The sequence below is a fragment of the Manis javanica genome, chromosome 8 (genome assembly GCF_040802235.1).
Source record: "Manis javanica isolate MJ-LG chromosome 8, MJ_LKY, whole genome shotgun sequence".
Lineage (NCBI taxonomy): Eukaryota > Metazoa > Chordata > Mammalia > Pholidota > Manidae > Manis > Manis javanica.
This window is the reverse complement of record NC_133163.1, coordinates 60,853,530-60,872,722: the sequence shown is the minus strand read 5'-3', so window position 1 is coordinate 60,872,722 and position 19,193 is coordinate 60,853,530. Positions and strand designations below refer to the sequence as shown.

At 34.9% G+C, this 19,193-nt stretch overlaps 1 protein-coding gene across 10 annotated transcripts in view; it reads left to right on the top strand.

Annotated features, from left to right (window-relative positions):
- TTC6 (tetratricopeptide repeat domain 6) overlaps positions 1–19,193 on the top strand; it is a 200,054-nt gene that overhangs the window by 53,608 nt on the left and 127,253 nt on the right. The gene's annotated exons all lie outside the window — the stretch shown is intronic.

Here is a 19,193-nt window from a genome sequence, read left to right as displayed (position 1 = left end):
CTATAGTATGATCTGATTTGCTTCTGGGCTTTCATTTTTGTAAAATGTGGTTACATTTCATATAGGGTTTTTGATGAAATAATAAAATATTTATAAATAATTCTCATCAGTTATCATTGTTTATTGTTTATAAAGTGTTTATTTATATACTGGTAACTTACTATATGCATTAAAATAGTAAGACACAAGAATAAATAACCACTTTGTAAAATACATTTTTAAGTTCTTACTGTTTGTTATGTCCAAAGTAAACTTCTTTTAATATATTTATTCCCTATTATAAGAGTATGTATTTAAAGCAATGTCTTCTCATAGTTAAAGCTTGCCTAAGATAATTGTTTATATAGATACTTTATAGAAATTCTTTTTTTAAGGAAAAGATAATAAACATAACTTTAAGAAAGTACAAGTTGGAATCGATAGTATTGTTACATAGTAAAGCAGCTCAGAGGTAAATATTTTCTCTTGTTTTATTTAGTGTCATGAAGTTAAGCAAAGATATATAGTTAGTGCCTGGAAAAAAGTTAAATTGGTTTAAATAATAGTGCTTCCAGAAATATTGGTGAGTCAGGCACTTGAGTCATTTGAAAAATTTTGTTTTCTAATCCACAGAGAATGATGCTAGATTTTGTAGTTGACCATAATATGCTAATGTTAATCTGGAGATTATACTTTCCATTTATCAATTTATTCCTATATTAGTTTCTAAGTCTCATACTAAATGTGTGACTTCATTACCTGTAGATGTATTTGGGAAGTGCTTGAGTGAGTTGTGTAGCCTGTTTTTGTGATGTGCATTAATAGTCATTGATGCTGACACCCTCTACCTGTTGGCTGTTAAACCACTTGCTTGTCTAGTGTGGCAGACCCAGAAGGTTTGACATAAATACTGGAAAGCAAGAATCATCACCAAATACTATGCTTAAATTTTGATACTGTCAATATGAACATTTATGATAAAACACTGTAGGGAAATGGAAATTCTATGGTCAGGATTCTCACCTGATCTTAATCTCAACCATTGTGTATGTGCAATGAGGTAATACTTAGTCTGCAACACAGGCACCTACTTGCATACCCGTTGGCAGTAAGCTATGCATGGCCAGTGTTGCTTTAGGAAGAGTTTGCCCAGTGCTAGAGAAGAACTGGAAGCAGAAGCAGAGAGTCTAGAAAGAAGGGCAGAGGGAAGCAGGAAAGCAGAGCCTAGAGCAGAGGGAAGCAGCAGAGCCCTGTGCTAGGAAGAGAGAAAGGAGTTTGGAGAAGAGGAGAGCAGAAGGAAGCGGAGATGGAGCTGTACCTGGGACAGAGGCTGGAGCTGAGACTGAGACAGACAGGCAGTTGGGATTCTATCATTTGACCTGCCACCGTGAAAATAAAGCGTGGTATGAGCCTGTTTTTACCTGCAATGTTCCATTGTCATTATTTGGTCTCATCAAATTCATAGTGAACTTACCTGGAGCTGGGAATGCCCTCTGTCTAGAGCTATATACATAAATTGAAAAATATGTTTATCTAAATAGAGAAATTAATGACATAAAATTGAAGATGAAAAAGAAAACATAACGGTAAAATGCATTGTTTCTCATTAAATATTTTTCTGTTCTCACTTTAGCTTTTTGTATTTTAAGCTATTTCTATCAGTTTGAAAATAAAACTTATGTTTTAATTTCTGTACATATTGCTATTAGCTACCGTATTATTAATGTGAGTCATAATATCTTGAATTTATATAGTATAAACAGCCAAGTAGCAGATCTACCTTTGTATCAATTTGAAGTAACTTTCCTTTCCCTTAAGTTTTTGCTCTATCTATAGCAAAAGCATGTGATACCCCTGTTCTAGTTTTTCATTTTTCTAAAGGCTACTCCCAGGCTTACTCAGAATACAACAGCATCATGAAGGAGCCCCGATATTTTGAATGTGGACTAAAAAAAGACAATGAATATGGCTGTGAGTTCCCAGGAAATGCAAAGACAAACATTACTATAATACTGTTACCACCCAATATTTCATTCCAGGCATTCGTAAGGGACTGTGCTACAAAAGCACTCCTCTTTGGGGTCCACAGTTGAATGCAGCATATCTTCAGACTCTTAGTGACCTTTAAATTCAGTTTGTTTTATTTTTGATCTGCAAAATTGGGATGATAATAGTCATTATCACATGGTTTGTTGTGAGAACTAAGTGAGATAATGTTTTTAAAGTATTCGTCCATGCCTGGCACATTGTAAGCACTCAGTAGCTGTTAGCTTGCACAGTCCATGTTGCATTCTTTTGCTTATATCTTGTCAAGTATCTAACCTTTGGGGGTATGTCGGATTTTTTTTGGAAAAAATAAAATGTCATTTAAGGCAAAGTCTTTTGAATAAAATGGGTGTGAACACTTTGATTTGAGTAAATCCACTCTGGGTCAAAAATGCAGTTATAGCAATGAAGAAGAAAGACAAATTTTCTTTTGCAGAAGGCAGGCTATCTCTGAAGACAATTCCAAACATTACAGAATTAAGTTTAGAACTTCCAAAATGGACTCCTTTAAAAGTAGTTAACAACCTCAAGAACGCAAAGATGAATATGGTGTTGCCCAGCATTAATGCAGTCATTAACAATCTCTGAACAGCTGTTGTATACACGTGACACACTTCTGATCTGGTAGAAGAGAAAGATATCAAACTCCAGCACAATTTTGCAAACCACGTGGTTCTCCGATCACCTGAGCTGTAGGAAGATGAACTAGTCAGGGATCATCACACTGAAGAGAGTAATCTGGGAGGATCACTGTGAGTGTAGCATAGGGAATGGATGGCTGTGGTGGGAGGCAGTAAGATTGGTTGTGGGTTATAATAGGTAGGAAGCTACAGTGGAGGTTCCAGGAGTATTTAAGTAGAAATTTTTAAGTATTTGGTGATGAGTTGGATTTGGGAGGTGAGGGAGAACAGAGATGCCCGGTGGCTCCTCCTCCCCGGGGGATGCCATCCCAGAGATGAAGAGCACCAGAGGAGAACAAGCTTCTTGAAATCTATAAAGAAGCAGAGGTGTTTGATTCTAAAATCTGTTCTAACTGGTTAGAATGGCATAAATGTTAAATGGAAGTACAAGTAATGTATTGTGAAACAATGAACTCTGAATGTTTCAAGGAAGAGGCATTTCAATAAAAACTTTTTTTTCAAAAATTCTGGAAGGTTAGAAGCTTTATAATAAAAAATGAACCCCTCCTCCTCCCCTTTAAAGCCCCTAAATATCTTAGTTATCTACTATGCTGTATGGAGGAAACCACCACAAGAGGGTATTTTAGAAGAGAATTCCTAATGTAGGGACTTCAGCATAAGCAAGGATGCTGAACCAAGAAAGGGCTTGTATTTAGGAAACCACTCCAGTGTGAATGATGAATAGTCTATAAAGAAAAATAAAAAGTTTATTGTTATGTTTCATGAATTGAAAATTAATACATTGTCATTAAGTAGATTTTTCAGAGACACCAATTTTGTAAAGTATTACTTTGATTAATAAAAATCTTGTCAAGTTAAAGTGGAAGGAAAAAGTATACTGGTTGCTTAATTCTTAGGCTTAAACCCTCAATGAAATTAATTTTGAGGGGAGAATAAACAGCCAATTAGGATTAGTCTTTCCTTCCAGATCTACCTTTGTGTCAGGTTGAAGTAACTTTCCTTTCCGTTAAGGTTTTGGAAATTTATCTTGCTTTTCAGACAATATGGTATGTAATGTGTTGATAAAATCAGTGTGACCCATATACTTCAACAGAAGGTGATTATTTGATTTCTTCTTATTTTATATATATATATACATATATATACCAACTCATTCCTTTGGTCCTCTCTAGAGATGCTGTTTTCTCACGGAGTGGTGATTTCTCATTACTTATTTACATCAGGTGTCACCAAGTTTTTCTGTAAAGGACTAGATAGTAAATAGTTTATGGCTTGTGGGCTAAGATGAAAAAAAAAAAAAGATAATATGAGAGAAAAGTTTCCATAGACTGATGAAGTTCAAAATATTATTAATGGACATTGAAATATGAATTTAATATTATTTTCACTTGTCACAAAATATTATTATTCTTTTGATTTTTCAAAGCTATTTAAAAATTAAAAACCATTCTTATCTCATGGACCAAATAAAAACAGGGAACTGGCCAGATTTGGCCAGTGGGTCCCCCTTTGCTAACTCTGATTTATACTATATTTTGAAAGAGTCTGTCAGTCATTTTATGTGATCATGTTTTCCACTTTTAAACAAAAGAAAGAACATGCAGACATTGACCATTTTTATTTGAAAGTGAATGTGAGGTGATGGGCCCTCCGGTAGAGGTATTTTAGTTTAGTTCATCTGGGCTTTTTGTTTTTAGAAAAACACTTGGATAAGTCAAATATCCGAAAAAGTTTTATTTTGCTTCACTTTTGAAATATATATAAAATGAAATGATTATGGGAAACTCATGACTTTTTTGAGAATATGTTTGTGCTTCTACTCTAAAATTTACATCTTGGTCTCACAAAACTGTAGTCATGTCTGGCATAGTTGGAGTTTATTTTTCTTTGAAATAGAAATCATATGATGATTAATTATCAAGATTTACAAGTTGATTTCAAGGGCTAATAATCTAAGTCCTTAATTTCTTATAATATCAAAGCAAAACTTCTTTACTTTATTGGTTATATCAACTAATTCAGACATGATGTTCATGGTATTAACATAGATAAAGGTTTGAGAAGACAGTGGCATTTGTGCCATTGTTGACAGTCTAAAAAAATCAAGTAATTGCCATGATTAAAGTTAATGTGGAGTTTTATCTCATAAGAAGGTAAGTTTCCCAGATCAACACTTAGTTGAAAATGATGAACAGTCAAGATTACCCTTGGACATCTTGAAGGGAAAGAAGCCATGTGAGATGATTACAGGGTCTCCAAGCAAGCCCAGGGGAGCTAGGGAGCCCAAGATGACCTGGCTGGTTCATGTTTTGTGACTTCACATCTTAAAACCAGAATCAAACTCTTTAGGTGAGATGCTCATGCTCTGAGATTGCACCTCCTCATATTTCACAAACTTGAGGGTTATTTTTTATTAATCTTTTCCTTTAATCTGTAAGAATATCCTGAAGGACTAGAGATTGAGAATTAATAAGAAATATTCTCTTAAACCTCATTTCCACTGACTGTGCCTTAAGTTAGGTTCTTACGGTCTTTCACCTAGATCTTTTCAACATCTTCAGGACCAACTTCCAGTTCTTACCCTCACTAAAGTTTATTCACCAGACACTTTATTATGCTATTTTATCACTAAAAAATTTGGCTGGATTTCTCCTGATCACAGGATAGAATCTAAATCCAAAAGAAATATAACAATCCTTCATGATTTGCCCTTACCTGTGTCATACTTTCTCTTGTTATCTAACATCATTCATCAGATGTATCAGTCAGCTAATGCTGTATAACAACTCTCCAAACCCTGCGACATAAGACAATATAATTATAGCTCTCACATGTCTGGATTGGCTGAGTCTGCTGATCTAGGCTCGGCTTGCACATGTGTCTATGGGTCACTTGGCTTGTTCATGTACCAGTGGGGCAGCTGGAGACTTTAGCTGGGGCAGCTCTGCTCCATGTATCTCCCCTCTGGGACCCACATTTAGACCAGGCACATTCATGTATGTTTTCATCCTGGAACTATTGCTGACCAGGCATGCTTTTCTCATAGCAGAAGCTCAAGAGAGAATTATGCAAGACTTCTTGAGCCCTAGTCTTGGAATTGGCACATCATTACTTCTGCCTCATTTTTTTGGCCAATGCAAGTCACATATGTTAATCCAGAGTCAAGAGATAGGAAAATATACTTTGGGAATATAATATACAGATGGGAAAACTGAAAGGTCACATAGGAAAAGGTATGGATAGAGCGAGAGGTGATTAGTTGAGGGCACGATTTACCACACTAGCCATCCACTGCACTTTTAAAACTTACTGAAAACACCTTGTCTGCTTAAGAAAGGTACGGTAAGGATTCATTCTGAGCCACTGCGTCATGAAGAAGCCTGCAAGTCTGTTCTTGCTAAAACGCTATTACAATGCTTCTTTGGTCCCTTTCCCACTGATTCTGTGAGTCTTGCCAGCCTTTCCGTGCCTCCTACATGGTAAGAATCTGTTTCTGATGCTCCCAACTGAGAACATTGATTAAATCACTTGATGACTTGAATAAGCTTGCTTCCACCCAGAGATGAACTTTCTTGCTTAAGAAATTAGCAGAGTGAGAGGAGGGAAATTAAGGATGTAGATTATGTGGTACAAATTCTCACAACTTCATATAAATCAAATGAACAGAGTGGTTTCTCTTTTGAATTGGAATCTAGCTGTCAGTAAAACCATTTTAGAGAATAAAGAAAGTACATACATTCATAGAGTTCATTACCATCCCTTGGAAGTAGACCTGGAGAGCAGGGAGTGAAGAAGCCAGTGAAGAGAGCTTCCATCCTCACTCTGTCTTCTGTAATAAGTGGCATGTGTGTGCCTGCCCCAGGGGAAGAGATAGGACCTGAAAATGTGCCCACCGAGTCTTTCTCCACAAGAAATACCCTCTATTTCCATCAGACACATTTAGTTCCTACCTTTCTGTTATAGCCCATTTTAAGGAAATTACTACCTTCAATTCTGAAACTATTTAATCTGCCTCTTCCTCACCCCAACCAACTCCGTGGGAAAAATTTATTTTCTGCCTCTCTTACGACATGCATTATTGTTATTTATGTACACACCGATATGTGAATACCTAAGTGATCAGAATCAAGTCTTACTCATCTTTCTCTTTTTAGTAGGATGGATCAAATGAGTGGTGACTCTATTTTATAAGAATATAAACAACCTGGAGGCAAGACATTATTTATCGTGTGCCTTTTTATCTCTCATATCCTCTTGCATAATTCCTTGGACTTAGTAGTCACTCTATAAATAAATATTTGTCAAATGATGTAAATTAAATACTCTTGGAGACCTGAGTTTTATTATTGAAGTATTCATTTATGTTATTAAATCATGTGTGAGATTAGGAGGATTCAAGAATATTCTCTTGGATTCTTCTGAAAATTTATCATTTTCACTCCCAGCTATATTTAAGAGAGGTTTGCAGGGGCTGAAATTTGATACAGAGAAGAGATAACTTAAGGCTGATTATTAATCCTCCTTTATGGATGATATTAGTCATATTTCATCTTCACTAAGGAAGGTGTATACATTACCTAAAATGTAAACACACATTAGATGTTGTTATTTATAGATTTGTGTTGCTCAAGGACTTACAGAATTTCCTTCATTACCTTTGTTTAATAATATGGTGAAGAACTGTGTTTTTGGTGTGGACTTATAATACATCCTGCTTCTACTAAGCTCTTTAATTCTCTATTAATCTGTAGTTTTCATAAATGCTGTAGCAATGGTGCATGGGATATGTCTTTTAAAGTTGACATACATAATGAAATGTTAGGTGTTAATATTTCATGATGTATGGGATAATGTGGGACAAAGTAGGGAGTTTTAAGTATCACCTAGGCTGTATTGCAAATGAGCACACTTTGTTTTGCTTAAAGATCTAGCACAATATACTTTACTTTTTAATGGATTTTTCGTAAACAGTATCTTTTAAAAAGTCTAATAAAAATTATGCAACAATAGGCAATAAGGAAGAAAACACATATCTAAGTAAATAATAACTACTTTGTGCCTTTGAGATGTTAGGTTGTCCAGGAAACACCATGAAATATATGAAAAGCTAGAGTTTTTGCCTTTAGAGTCTCCTTTTGGTTATTTATTTCTTTGTAACAAATCACCCCAAAACTTAGCAGCTTCATGCAATGAACATTTGTTATTTCAAATCATTTCTGTGGGTCAGGAATCCAGGAGCAGCTTAGATACATGATTCTGGCTTGAGGTCTCTCATGGGGTTGTGGTCAAGATCTTGTCAAGGACCATCATTATTTGAAGACACAAATGGGACTGGAAGTCTGCTTTCAGGAGACCTCAGTCACAAGAGTGGCAATCACTTGGTCCCGGCTGTTGGCAGAAGACCTAATTTCCTTACCATGTGGACCTCTCAGTAGGATTGCTTGAGTGTTCTTACGACATGGCAGCTGGCTTCCCCCAGTGAGAGTGGTCTAAGAGAGAGCAAGTGGAAATTGCAGTTATCTTTTATGACATAGCCACATGCTGTCATTTCATCTATATTTTATTGATTGTATAGGTTAGTCCTCTTCAATGAGGAGGGGACTCCTCAGGGTCATAAATGTCAGGAGATGGAAATTACTGGGGACAATCTTGGACTCTGGCTGCCAGAGCCTTTTTGTAAAAAGATCTGCAAATGGTATAGAAATGTTTTTGCTGAATAGTAAAGTAGGTTAGCTGTGTATTAACTTGTTGCATTTTATTTTAGTTAAAATTTTTTGAATGACTTTACTGTAGAAAACATTTAAGGAAATTAATTGAAATTATTACTTGATTTTAGGATAGCAAAGCTGAGTTTTTCAGATTTAGTGTCACTTAAGAAACTGTAACATGTTTTCATCCTTCTTCAGTTTGTGTCTTGAAAGTTTTAGTTTTTTACATTCCTGTTGACTAAATCAACAAAAGAAGTATAAGTATAAACTTTCAAAATAATTGACACAGGCACATAATTCTTTTCAGGGGTCATATATTAAGATACGAAATGAGAACCTCCATTCTCCCTTCCCTCTTCCCCTGCACCCCATTCCCCAAATTTATTTTTCAGTGGTGTAATTGGAACTGGTGCATTTTCTGATATTATACTCTTATCCTCATCTCTCTATATAAACTGAATTCCTATTGAGCTTGAAGCCTGTGCATAATAATTACACTTGACTGAATACATGCTTTGCATTTTAAAGAAGATTATTGCTTGTCTGTTATTTTTGACTCTAAATAAAGTAAATTTCTTGAGGAAAAGAATCTTACCTTAAATATTTCTCTTGGATTCCTAGTTGCAAAGCACTGTGGCACAGGGCTGCTCACATAGCTGCTCATGCTCGCTAAATAGTTGGTGCTTACAAAGAATGTCGTATCTGATACAGAAGACCCTATAACCTAGAAGCATGCATACTAACTCAGATTATTCTATAGGCTTCTGAAAGACAAAGCCCAGATTTTGTGTTGTCTTTCCTAATATGAATACCAAGGAGTAAAGGACAGAATTTTCTGGAAACATTTGTCTGATTGCATCTGTTTTAGAAAATCTGGATTGAACAAGTTTTTTGTACGTGTTTCAATTTTTTTTTCTAAAAGCAGTATAGAATTTTATGGCATAGAGCATTTATCAGGAAAGTGATATAAAATGTGGAAATCTATTTGAAACAGTGATTCTGGAAATATCTTAATTTTTGAACATGCTAAAATAATAGACTATATTCTGTTAGGACTTTGTGAAAAGGATGCTATACATATTTAGCTATAGATAGTGTCTGCAACAATTTTGAGGTTTAAATGTATATGTATTTGAGGTATACATTTATATGCCATTCAGATTGTTTTTTTAATCATATTTTTTAGAACTGACAGTTTACTGAATACAGGTCCAGCCATCCAGAGCAATTATATAAAATGTTTAGTTAAAAAAATGTCAAATGTGGTTAAGAATGAATGCAGGGCAGCCCGACACATTCTTGTGCCTATAAGCAGGATTCTACAGGCCAATGCCGGCAGGGTTTTGCCTGCGGGAAGCAAAAGAAGTCAGTGCAAATCAGAGAAGTTTCTCAAGAAAATAACCTTTGTAGACAAGTATTTGTTTAGGGCCATAAAAATGTCTTTTCTTTCTTTCTGAAACTTGAACTTCATAGTAAGTTATTTAGAGGCAGTGCACCTTGAGTAAGTGCTAATGAAACCAATAAATGATATGTATCAGAAACCCTTGTTTGGCCCGTGTCTTTGCAACCAGTGTCATTTGGGGAAAAACCTGGATTGCATGAGGAAGAGTGGAAGTTGCTCTCCCCACCTCTTCTTTTAAAGGTGATTGAAAAAATACTGGGCCTGCCTAACAGCCTGGAGGAACACTGCTGCTTCGGTTGCTGGTCCACTGCTTGAAGCAGTTTAGGGGAAAGAATACTCACTCTACTGCACACTCTGGAGCTCAAACCTCTGGTTTCAAGTGTTGTGAAATTTGGGCTTCCTTCAGACTTCGCTGACCTTTCAAGTTCCCTCCAGCTCTGACATTTTAGACTCTAAGTTAGCTTCTACAGGTAGAAAGTGCTCTGTGAAACACATTAAAGATGTTCCCAGGATTGTGAAGATGGACTGCTCACAGCTTTATACATTTTCAAGTATTTAAATATTTGCTCAACACTGTGCCATATCCTGTGAAAGATCTAGAAATATACTCTTTATAGTTTCTAACTCAGGGAGACAAAATTAATACACATTAGGAAAAACACTACAGTTGTCCCCCCTTATCTGTGGTTTCACTTTCCGTGGTTTCAGTTACCCGCGGGGTCAGCCACATCCAGAAGCAGCTGATCCTCCTCCTTGCTTATCGTCAGGTCAGTAGTAGCCTAACACTACATGACAATACCTATGTTATTCACTTCACTTCATTTCATTGTGTAGGCATTTTATCATCTCACATCACCACATGAAGGGTGCGTACAGTACAGTAAGATGTTTCGAAAGACCACATTCATATAACTTTGATTACAGTGTATTGTTATAATTGTTCTATTTGATAATCAGTTGTTACTCTTTTACTGTGCCTAATTTATCAATTAATGTTTGTCATAGATATGTATGTATAGGAATAAACATGGTGTGTATAAGGTTTGGCATTATTTGTGGTTTCAGGCAACTACTGGGGGTCTTGGAATATGTCCACTGTGGATAAGGGGCAGGGAGATTACTATAATTGTACTTACTTTAAAAATTCTCTTTGTCTTAGTCCCAAATCCAAGATTTCTAATTGAGGCAATTTTTATATCTCAGTAAGTTTCTTATTTCTCACATTTCTTAAGGTATTGTTTTGGGTGTTCACATTTTTTGTTGCTTTTGTGATTTTGTTCCTTTAGTCATTTTCTAAATTTGGTTTTTTCAAATTGATTATCTGTTTAAATAACCTTATTTCTAATATGTTTGCAATAGATTCTTTTGAGGTTTCTAGGCATGTAGTCATAGCCTATTCAAATAATTGTCATTTGGTTAAATAATTTCTTATATGTTTTATTTTTGCTTCATATCTAGAATTTCCACTGTAATGTCAAATGGTTATGGTGACAATAAGCATCTTTATTTTGCTTTTTCTTTTAATATGAATAGTAATAATTATTGTATTTAAGATATTTTCTGTTTTCATGTATTATCTTGTTTATTACTCACAATAAACATAAGAGGTATGTACTAGTATTATCATCCCCATTTTATAAAACTGAGGCCCAGAGAGATTAAAGTAATGTTTTCAAGAATGTCCTAAAGTGCCTAAGACGTGATCTAAGCAATCTGAATAAGAGCATGTGCCTTCAACTAACTTAGCATACTGTCTTCCATGCGATTTTTCACTTGAGACTAACATGAAGATGATTACATATTGACATAAATCAATGAATTTCCTAATGTTAAATGAAGTGACACTTAAAACATTTTTTTATTTCACTTATAAATTCATGAATTTCCTCATGTTTAAAGAAGCACTTTAAAAAAATGCTTATCTGCTACTTCCACATCCATTTATGTCTATTAACTAAATTTAGATCCTAACACTAACAAAATTATCAATAAATCATTAAGTTTTACATTACATTCTTTTAAAAAATGTCAAATATTAATTTTAGTTCTATGAATGTACTAGAATACAAAAAAATAAGTTCTTGTGTTACTGGGCAATGTCTTATAACCATCAAGTATAAATTTTAGTGTTGTATTAGTAAACATGTCAGAGAAGCAGGCAGGCAATATTTCCAAGTACTCCTCACACCTAATCACTTGTTTTTCACTTTGAGGTAAAATTCACAACACATAAAATTAGCCATCTTATAGTGTGCAATTCATTGGCATCTAGTACATTCACAATGTTGAGCAACCACCACCTCCAGCTAATTCCAAAATTATTTAGTCACCCCAAAAGGATACCCCCCACACATTAAACAGTCAGTGCCCACCCACTTTCCCCTCCCTTTACCTATTTTGGATGTTTCCTATAAATAGAATCATGCAGTATATGACCTTTTGTATTTGGTTTCTTTCAATGAGCATAGTGTTTTCGAGGCTCATCCATGTCGTAGCATCTATCAGTACTGCATTTCTTTTTTTGGCTGAATAGTACTTCATCATATGTATATGTGACATTTTGTTTGCCTGTTCATCAGTTGATGGTCAGGTTGTTTTTACCTTTTGGTAAAAACAAAGGTAAAACAGAGGTATCCTTTGCTGTACAGAGCTTTTTAGTTCAATATAGTCCCATTTCCTCATTTTTGCTTTTGTTTCCCTTACCCGAGGAGATGTGTTCAGGGAAAAGTTGCTCATGTTTATATTCGAGAGATTTTTCCCTATGTTTTCTTCTATGAGTTTTATGGTTTCATGACTTACATTCAGGTCTTGATCCATTTACGTTTAAGTTTTTAAGTAACCACCAAACTTTTATACAGTGGCTGCACTATTTACATTCTCACAAGCAATGTACGTGTTTCAGTTTCTCTATATCCTCACGAACTCCTGTTACTGTCTTTTTTTTTTCTATTATAGCCATTCTAGTGGGTATGAAGTAGTATTTCATTGTGATTTTTGTGTGTCATTAATGACTGAAGAAGTTGAATATCTTCTTATATGGCTATTTGTATATCTTCTTTGGGGAAATGTCTATTCAAGTCCTATGCCCATTTTTTTTTTTGGTATCATTAATCTACAATTACATGAAGAGCATTATGTTTACTAGGGTTCCCCCTTCACCAAGTCCCCCTAACAAACCCCATTACAGTCACTGTCCATCAGCGTAGTAAGATGCTATAGAATCATTACTTGTCTTCTCTGTGTTGCACAGCCCTCCCTGTGCCCCCTCCCACATTATACATATTCATCATTAATGCCCCCTTTCTTTTTCCACCCCCCTTATCCCTCCCTTCCCACCCATCCTCCCCAGTCCCTTTCCCTTTGGTAACTGTTAGTCCTTCTTGGGTTCTGTGATTCTGCTACTGTTTTGTTCCTTCAGTTTTTCTTTGTTCTTATACTCCACATATAAGTGAAATCATTTGGTACTTGTTTCTCTCCGCCTGGCTTATTTCACTGAACATAATACCCTCTAGCTCCATCCATGTTGCAAATGGTAGGATTTGTTTTCTTCTTATGACTGAATAATATTCCATTGTGTATATGTACCACATTTTCTTTATTTTACATGTTCTATAATTATATCTATTATAATTATATTTATAATGTAATATATTTATATATAAATAAATTACATATAAATAAATATATATTATATATATTATATATAATTATAAAATTACATCTATTATAATTATATTTATAATATAATATTATATATAATTATAATTATATCTATTTACATGTGCTATAATTATATCTACTGATGGACACTTAGGTTGCTTCCATTTCTTGGCTATTGTAAATAGTGCTGTGATAAACTTAGGGGTGCATCTGTCCTTTTCAAACTGGAGTGCTGCATTCTTAGGGTAAATTCCTAGAAGTGGAATTCCTGGGTCAAATGGTATTTCAATTTTGAGCTTTTTGAGGAACCTCCATACTGCTTTCCACAATGGTTGAACTAATTTACATTCCCACCAGCAGTGTTGGAGGGTTCCCCTTTCTCCACAACCTCACCAACATTTGTTGTTGTTTGTCTTTTGGATGGTGGTGAACCTTACTGGTGTGAGGTGATATCTCATTGTGGTTTTAATTTGCATTTCTCTGATGATTAGCAATATGGAGCATCTTTTCATGTGTCTGTTGGCCATCTAAGTTTCTTCTTTAGAGAACTGTCTATTCAGCTCCTCTGCCCATTTTTTAATTAGATTATTTGCTTTTTGTTTGTTGAGGTGCATGAGCTCTTTATACATTTTGGATGTCAACCCTTTATCAGATATGTCATTTATGAATATATTCTCCCATACTGTAAGTTACCTTTTTGTTCAATTGATGGTGTCTTTTGCTGTATAGAAGCTTTTCAGCTTGATATAGTCCCACTTGTTCATTTTTGCTGTTGTTTCCCTTGCCTGGGGAGATATGTTCATGAAGAAGTCACTCATGTTTATGTCTAAGAGATTTTTACCTATGTTTTTTTCTAAGAGTTTTATGGTTTCATGACTTACATTCAGGTGTTTGATCCATTTGGAATTTACTTTTGTATATGGGTTTAGACAGTGATCCAGTTTCATTCTCTTACATGTAGCTGTCCAGTTTTGCCAGCACCATCTGTTGAAGAGACTGTCATTTCCCCACTGTATGTCCATGGCTCCTTTATCATATACTAATTGACCATATATGTTTGGGTTAATGTTTAGAGTCTCTATTCTCTTCCACTGGTCTGTGGGTCTGTTCTTGTGCCAGTACCAAATTGTCTTGATTACTGTGGCTTTGTAGTAGAGCTTGAAGTTGGGAAGTGAGATTCCCCCCCACTTTATTCTTCCTTCTCAGGATTGCTTTGGCTATTCGGGGTCTTTGGTTTTTCCATATGATTTTTTGAACTATTTGTTCCAGTTCGTTGAAGAATGCTGTTGGTAATTTGATAGGGATTGCATCAAATCTGTATATTGCTTTGGGCTCTGCCCATTTTTTTGTATGTATAGAAATGAAAATATATTATATGTTTTCTCTTCTGTGATTCCCTTCTCACTTTTACCAAAGAAACCACAGGATTGTCTAAAGAAGAGAGTTAGTGCTACAATCCCAGAATATTCTTGTTGCATGTTAGTGTGAAGATTATGCCAAAGGAAGGAATTCTAGGCAATTCTCTGTTGCATAATGATGAACAAATATTCTGAGAGGAAAAATACACTTGTATGAGAATGTTGAAGTCATTGATTATTAAAGAATGATTAGTAGTAAGACCGAGGTCAGATAAAGTGGAGTGGTCAGGGCAGTTACAACAGTTAGGAAGAAGAAGAGAATGAAATTCTTTTTTTTAATTGGAAAATAGTTGGTATATGATACAGGTTTTAGATGTACAATATAGTGATTTGATAATTATATACAGTATTAAATGCTTACCACACTAAGTCTGGTTACCCTGTTACCATACAAGATACTATAATATTATTAGTTATATTCTCTATGCTTCTTTCCATTCCTATTACTGTTTTATAATTTGAAGTTTGTACCTCTTTATCCCTTTCATCTATTTCTCCTGTACCCCACCCCCTCTCAATGGTAACCGACAGTCTATTGTCAGTATTTATGTGTCTTTTTCTTTCTCTTTTGCTTGTTTGTTTGTTTTGTTTTAGATTTCACACATAAGTGAAATAATATGGTATTTGTCTTTCTCTGACTTATTTCCCTTAGCATGATACCCTCTAGGTCTTTACAGTTTCTAGTTCTTATATTTGGGTGTTTGATTTAACTTAAGTTAATTTTGTATATTATGTGAGATCGGGGGCCAGTCTTCATTCTTTTGCATGTTGACATCCAGTTGTTCCAGAACTATCTGAAGAGGCTATTTATTTCCCATTAAATGGTCTTGGCAGCCTTTTCAGAAATCAATTGGCTGTAGTTAGATGAGTTTATTTCAGGAAATTCTATTCCATTAATTTAAATGTCTATCCCTATGCTCGTACCACAGGTTTTTTTTTTTTCACTTATCTGTATTTTGTTATAATAGGCATGTATGATTTATCTTTTTTTTTTGAGAGGGCATCTCTCATATTTATTGATCAAATGGTTGTTAACAACAATAAAATTCTGTATAGGGGAGTCAATGCTCAATGCACAATCATTAATCCACCCCAAGCCTAATTCTCGTTAGTCTCCAATCTTCTGAAGCATAACGAACAAGTTCTTACATGGTGAACAAATTCTTACATAGTGAATAAGTTCTTACATAGTGAACAGTACAAGGGCATTCATCACAGAAACTTTCAGTTTTGATCATGCATTATGGACTATAAACAATCAGGTCAAATATGAATATTCATTTGATTTTTATACTTGATTTATATGTGGATCCCACATTTCTCCCTTTATTATTATTATTATTTTTATTTTTAATAAAATGCTGAAGTGGTAGGTAGATGCAAGATAAAGGTAGAAAACATAGTTTAATGTTGTAAGAGAGCAAATGTAGATGATCAGGTGTGTGCCTGTAGACTATGTGTTAATCCAAGCTAGACAAGGGCAACAAAACATCCCGGATGCAGAAGATTTCTCTCAAAACAGGGGGAGGGGGGTGAGGTTCTAAGCCTCACCTCTGTTGATCCCCAATTTCTCACCTGATGGCCCCCCTGCGACTGTGCCTGTCTTAGGTTGTTCCTCCCTTGAGGAATCTTACCCGTCTCTGGCTAACCAGTCATCTTCTGGGGTCATACAGGGAAATGTAAAGTTGGTAAGTGAGAGAGAAGCCATATTGTTTGAAAAGGTTAGCTTTTTACTTCTTTGCAGATTTATGCCCTGTGGCTTCTGTGCCCAGCATTTGTCTTGAGGTATCTTTACCACTTGGAGAAATTTTGATACTCGGTAAATGCGGTATGAGGCACGAATTCTATTTAAGGGTTGTAATTAGGAAGGAAGAAGAAAAGCTATAGAAGTAGCAGGCGGAAGAAAACATGGGAAGATTGATTATTTCTTTCACATATCTTCTTGTAGAGTAACTTAAGCATATATAGGTTTTAAACTACTAATTAAATTGCGCACACACATTAACATAATAGGAATACAGTTACATAACCAAAGCAGATCTATAATTACCAGCCATCTCCAGTGAAACCAAGAAAACCAGTTAGGCATCCTAGGCATTTGTGAAAATTTGTCTATGATATGATGGATATTGTCCAACTGTACTTGAACAGTCTGAGAGAAATCAGACAAATTAAAACAACCCATTCCTGGGAACTGTTCACATCCCATATGTTCTTATAACAGTAGATAGTCTGTAGTTGTAAAATTTTGTGTACCACAGTTTTGATTACTGTAGCTTGATAATAACTTCTGAAGTAGTGAGTATGAGTTCACCAACCTTATTTTTCAAAAAGAAAAATGTTTTGCTTTTTAGGGTTCTTTCAATTCCATGTGAATTTTAGGATCAGCTTTTCTATTTCTGTAAAATAAAAAATATGTACTTGGAATTTTGATAAGGATTGCCTTGAATCTGTAGATTGCTTTGAGGAGTCTTGCATCTTAACAATATTGTCTTCCAATCCATGAGCATGTGATGTGTTTCCTCTTATTTAGGTCTTTTTAAAATTTCTTTTAGCAATGCTTTATGCAAGTCTTGTACTTCCTTGGTTAATTTATTCCTAGGTATTTTATTCTCATTGATGCTACTCTAAGTGGAATATTTTTCTTAATTTCATTTTTAGATTGTTCATTGCTAGTGTATAGAAATTCAGTACTTAAAAAATACATTTATCTTCACCTGAAACTTTGGTGAATTTATTTACTACTTTAATTTTTTTTGGTATTCTTTATGATTGTCCATATATAAGATCATACCATCTGCAAATAAAGATAATTTTACTTCTTCTTGTCTAATTTGAATGCCTTTTATTTCTTTTTCTTGCCTTATTGCTGTGACTAGAACTTCCAGTACTATATTGATTAGAAGTGATGAAATAGAATGTCCTTGTTTTGTTCCTGATAGTAAGGAAAAACTTTCACTCTTTCATCAGATAATGTATGTTTCATCTAGATATTCCATTTGACTTTGTTTCTATATTTACATTTGCCCCATTATCTTTACATCTTTGAATACTCATTTATATTAGAAGTTTCAAGATCCTTATCTACTAATTCAAGGTCCTTATCTACAATAACATCTCTGTCATTTCTGGGTCTTTTTCTACTGAATACTTTCCTGGTTATATGTTACATATTCATGCTTCCTCATATGACCAGTAACTTTTGATTGGGTGCTGAACATTGTGAATTTTATAGGACTGGATTTTATTGTCTTCTTTTAAAAAGTTTGTTCTAATAGTTAAGATACATGAAAATCAACTTGAACTTTTCAAGTATTATCTTAGGTGGTGTTAAAGTCCAGAGAAGCCTTTACTCCAGGGGTAATTTAGCACTACTACTACTATTTGATCCTTCTGAGGTTTATAATGAATGTGCTGTTTTCAGCATGTCTGGTGGGAGATCCAATGATTCCTTGCCTTGTGTGAGCTCTGAAAATTGTTGTCTGACAGCTCTTTGGTAATTGTTTTTTCCACAGCAGTTTTTCTTTGGCCTCATGGGTTTCACCAGTGCATGAACACACTCATATTCAAAGACCCAAAGATCTGATGCTGATTTCTGGAGCTTTTTCTCTATACAGCTCTCTCCTCTCCATACGATATCTTGTAAATTCTCCCCACTTTGTCTTCTCCTTATTCTGGTTTATGTTTCATCAACTCGGTGAGACATCTGGCCTCTCTATGGTTTCCCCCTCCTTATATTGTGGTCTGGAAATTGTGTAAAGCAGAAATATGGGGTGATTTAGCCTTTAATATTGTGTGTTTCCATTCTCTTAGCCATTATAATCTGTGCTGCCTTTTGTTCAAGTGTAAGAGTTGTTCTTATATTTTGTGATAGTTATTTGTGACAAGAAGGCAGTGTAGAAGAGTGGTGGCCTCAGTTGTATCTTTTTAATGAAGCAAAGGTAGAAAAGCAGCATTGTAAAGTACAGTGATTGTATCTTTCTGTTGACATTACTAAAAGGCTAGGGGAGAAAGGGGCCTTATGTAGTCAAGTGCCCAGTTTAAGGATTATAAAAGTGAGGTAAAGGGAAGCAAAATAACTTGCCTGCTTGGTCTGTGACTTTACAGTTTGTGTAGAAGCTGGGTTTCTTTGTTGCTATTCATTGTTAGACACTGTGGTGGGCTATCTTCTTACCACTTCAACTGAGTAGAGAGTATATCATTGCAATTAGCTTGGTAATGATAAAAATGACAATAACAGTTATCTCTATTACAATTTTAAGTATATTCATCTTCCTTCTTGCTTTTGGTTAGATAAACTTTTATTTTTGATTGTATCTTTCTGTGTAGCCATTTAATA